General features: G+C 43.0%; 1 pseudogene; it reads right to left on the bottom strand.

Annotated features, from left to right (window-relative positions):
• Positions 1-1,181: 1,181 nt before the first annotated feature.
• On the bottom strand, positions 1,182-1,528 carry LOC108313272 (annotated as a pseudogene).
• Between the last annotated feature and the right edge of the window lie 3,331 nt (positions 1,529-4,859).

Here is a 4,859-nt window from a genome sequence, read left to right as displayed (position 1 = left end):
AAAAAAAAAAAAGAAGGAAAATAGGTATTAGTATTATTAGTGGTAATTATTCTCCTTTAGATATAGGAGAATTAAGGTTAAACAATAGGTCTAAATCACCCAGCTTGTAAGTGATCATTGGAGCTCAGAAATTAATACCCCGAAATATGGGGCTTTGACTTGCTGAATTGAAGAAGCCTTAAGATCTCTCTGATCTCCCACCTCTACCTTCTCTCCCAAAGCACAGGACCAAGTTGAAGTACCTTTATCTGCCTAAGTTCCAGACTCACCAAGAACAACTGTTTTTATTTTTATTTTTTAATTTTTATTTTTGAGAAGGAGTCTTGCTCTGTCACCAGGCTGGAGTGCAGTGGAGTGATCTTGGCTCACTGCAACCTCTGCCTCCTCGGTTCAAATGATTCTCCTGCCTCAGCTTCCCAAGTAGCTGGGACTACAGGCATGTGCCACCCCGCCCAGCTAATTTTTTTTGGATTTTTAGTAGAGACGGGGTTTCACCATGTTGGCCAGGATGGTCTTGATCTCTTGACCTTGTGATCCACCCACCTTGGCCTCCCAAAGTGCTGAGATTACAGGAATGAGCCACCGCATCCAGCTGAACAATTGATTTTAATTCTCCTTTTTTTTTTTTTATCCGATGATGTGGTCAATTTTAGAGTAAGTGCAATGTGGTGCTTAGTTCTCCTCCTTTTAAGACCAAAAATGTAACCACAGCTGAACAGACCCTTTCGCTAAGCAATATGTCTGCCTATCTGGCTCATTCAGATTCCAAAGAGAACTACTGACAAGTTCATCTATGTTACCATTCGCTGATCTATTCATTCTCCCTTTTCTTCCCCTCAAAAATCTATTTTTCCACCATAGCCTGTTTTGCTAAGATGATATATAACTTTCTGAACCCTACTGGGAGGCTGGGTAATCAACGTGTGATTCTTTCCGTGTACACGTCAATAAAATATGCATGCTTTTTCTCCAATTAATTTGTCTTCAGTGAATTGATTTTTCAGGGAAACTTCAGAGAGCAAAGAAGTATTTCCCTTGACCCGTACGGTAACATTTAAAAACAATTTCTAAATATATTTTTTTAACTTTCATACTAAGTTTTATTGTATGCTGCTGCCAGTGTAATATAAAACAATTACCCCTGTGAAACAGAAATTCATGAAAACTCAGAGAGGTAGATGTTAAGGACTGACAGAAGTGGAAGTTTGTATATTATGGCACATGTGTTACAGGGATAAGCTTTTGTACAGGTTTCAAATGGAGCTCTCTTGAATATTCACTGGATATAAGTGGTTTGGGAAACCTTTGAAAGATTTATTATACTACAAAAAGGAGCAGACTTTCTGGGGTCTGAAGGGATTTGTACTTGAAGACACTCCAGTCAGCAGAGGATCATGTTGAGCATTCTGCAGACAGAATTGTTTCAAGTTTGCAGCTGCCTGGAAAACTTTTATGCGCTTGGACCTGGCCTCCAGCCGGGCTGCTGAACCACTTTCTTCATAGCTGCGATGCAGAAGGAGCCAGACATGGAACACGGGAGGACCAGGCTGATTTGTGGGTTGGTGGGTTGTGGGCTGTGGGTCAGCAGGGCCAGACAACTGAGCGGTGCGTGGCGGGGGGAATAATTTTAAAATAGTTTTATAATTAAGCTGGGTGTGGTGCCTAATGCCTGTAATTCCAATACTTTGGGAGGTCAAGGCAGGTGGATCACCTGAGGTCAGGAGTTTGGAATCAGCCTGACCAATATGGTGAAATCCCCTCTCTACTAAAAATACAAAAATTAGGCCAGGAACAGTGGTTCACATCTGTAATCCCGGCATTTTGGGGGGCTGAGGCAGGTGGATCACTTGAGGTCAGGAATTCGAGACAAGTCTGAACAACATGGTGAAACCCCATCTCTACTAAAGATACAAAAAATTAGCTGGGCGTGATGGCAGGCACCTGTAATCCCTGCTACTCAGGAGGCTGAGGCAGGAGAATTGCTTGAACCCAGGAGCTAGAGGTAGCAGTGAGCTGAGGTGGCGCCATGGCACTCCAGCCTGGGCAACAGAGCAAGACTGTCTCAAATACAAATAAATAAATAAAAATAGTAATACAAATACAAAAATTAGCTGGGTGTGGTGGCATGCACCTATATTCCCAGCTATTCAGGAGACCAAGAAAGAATTACTTGAACCCAGGAGGCGGAGGTAGCCGTAGCTGAGATCGTGCCACTGCACTCCAGCCTGGGCAACAGAGTGAAACTCTATCTCAAATATAAATAAATAAAATACAATAAAAAATACAAACACAATACAAAAACTAGCTGGGTGTGGTGGCATGTGCCTATATTCCCAGCTACTCGGGAGGCTGAGACAGTAAATTGCTTGAACCTGGGAGGTGGAAGTTGCAGCGAGCTGAGATCGTGCCACTGCACTCCAGCCTGGGCAACAGAGCAAGACTCCATCTCAAAAAAAAATATTTTTTTTAGATTATTATATCTCTATTTATCTATCTGTATCTTAGGATTTCCCTGGCACATAGTAATTACTCAATAAATGCTAATCATCATCTTCTTCCCTTAACAGAAGCCCAAACTTAGAAGTCTCTCCTAAATTGTATCCCCTATCCTTACTCAGCCTTGAGGAGCTAAGCTTGGACAGAATAAACTCAGCATTCAGTTTCAGCCCCTTCATCCAGCTGAAGCCGGAAGAAAGCTGTACTTCCTCTGGCAGCTAACTTTGCACAGAGGAAAGACACACCCAAACACATCTGATCTCCAGGCATGCCTACAAATCCCAAGGCAGCTTCTAGGAGGAGTTCTGCTATTGATTGTGGTTGGGAAGATGGAGTGAAGAATGTGAATGATACAGTCCTGTCCATCCCCACTACCAGATGTACAAATTGAAGCAAAGTTTTGAGCAAGACATCATTATTGTATTATTATGTTTGGGGGAAGAGTATAAAAGATTGTTAAACTGCTTTCTAGTTTCAAGGTGAAAAGACCAAGATTGGGAGTTCCACATCTTCCTGAGAGCCTGTCTCTATCGTATACTGTTATTCTAGGAATGATTTGTAAAGTCTGTTGCTCATGGAGAATAGTGGGCCATACTAGGTAAACTTAGAATATTGATTTGTTTCCTCCTTGTTTTCTTTTTTTAACAGCTTGGGAGATTTTTTGTTTTCTTTTTATCTGAGAGAGCAGGGTTGTAAAATAAGTGCTGCTGCCTTTTCAAGCCCTGTTAAGATGTTACAGGTTAATAACCATGTGGGCCAGTAAAACCGGGGCTAAGATTATTCTTTCACTTGTAAGAATGTATTATGGTCACAAATAATACCATGTTAGTCCTTTATACACCATCTATTCTTCTTTCAACGCAATCTTTGGCTTTTTGAGTATTTATTGAGTGCCTACAGGGAGAAAGGAACAGCACATGCTGGGACAGATATCTTATTACTTCTTCCCATTATTTTCTATTTTCTTTTCTGAATCTTTGCACATATAAGCCACAAGCCTTTCTGTTGTCTTTCCAGAGAAGCTTCACAGAGGCAAAGAGAGGCATATCTCTATCCACTCATTCATGCAGCAGTCTTTTAACAACGTTTGCTTAATATTCTCCATGTGCTGCATTTTTACTAAGCTGTGTGGAAGCCATGGTGAAAAAGATAAAGCCACTATGTTAAAGGAGCACAGAGTCTTCATCAAATACAACAGAAATAAACATGAAATCATGATAGATGACAACGATGGAGAGATGTGATATCTGGAACAATGGGGGTTTGAATTTAGAGGTAAGGTCAGTGTCATGTCTGTTAACTGTGGTTCAGGTGATATTTTTAATCATAGCATTACAAAAATCTGGTAAGTCAAATTTTACAGGTATACTCTGAGGTACATTAAATTATGTGCAATGTATTATCGATAGTGCAGGAGATAACTTGATGTGGTACTAGAAATGATTCAAGGTGATATGTGTTCTGGGGCCCAGTATGGTGGCTCACACCTCTAATCCCAGAACTTTGGGAGTCCAAGGCGGGTGAAATAGCTTGCGCTCAGGAGTTTGAGGCCAGCCTAGGTAACATGGCAAGACCCCCCCGTCTCTACTAAAAATACACACAAAAAAATTGCTGGGTGTGGTGGTGCATGCCTGTAGTCCCAGCTATTTGGGAGGCTGAGGTGGGAGGATTGCTTGAGTGTGGGAGGCAGACGCTGCAGTGAGGCAAGATCATCCCACTGCACCCCAGTTTGGGTGACAGGGCCAGACTCCATATAAAAAAAAATTGGCTGGGCACGGTGGCTCACACCTGTAATCCCAGAACTTTGGGAGGCTGAGGCAGGCAGATCACCTGAGGTTGAGAGTTCGAGACCAGCCTGACCAACAAGGAGAAACCTGGCCTCTACTAAAAATATGAAAAATCAGCTGGGCGTGGTGGTGTATGCCTATAATCCCAGCTACTTGGGAGGCTGAGGCAGCAGAATCACTTGAAACCGGGAAGTGGATGTTGTGGAGAGCTGAGATCGCGCCATTGCACTCCGGCTGAGGCAACAAGAGCAAAACTACGTCTAAAAACAAAATAAAACAAAACAAAAAACTGGGGCCGGTAGTGGTGGCTCACACCTGTAATCCCAGCACTTTGGGAGGCCAACGTGGGTGGATTACCTGAGGTCAGGAGTTTGAGACCAGCCTTGCAACATGGTGAGACCCCCGTCTCTACTAAAAATACAGAAAAAATAGCTGGGTGTGGTGGTGGGTGCCTGTAATCCCGGCTACTCGGGAGGCTAAGGCAGGAAAATCGAGTGAACCTGGGAGGCAGAGGTTGCAGTGAGCCGAGACTGCACCATTGCACTCCAGCCTGGGCAACAAGAACGAAACTTTGTC

The sequence above is a fragment of the Cebus imitator genome, unplaced genomic scaffold (genome assembly GCF_001604975.1).
Source record: "Cebus imitator isolate Cc_AM_T3 unplaced genomic scaffold, Cebus_imitator-1.0 Scaffold135, whole genome shotgun sequence".
Taxonomy (NCBI): Eukaryota; Metazoa; Chordata; class Mammalia; order Primates; family Cebidae; genus Cebus; species Cebus imitator.
This window is presented reverse-complemented; position numbering and strand designations above follow the sequence as displayed.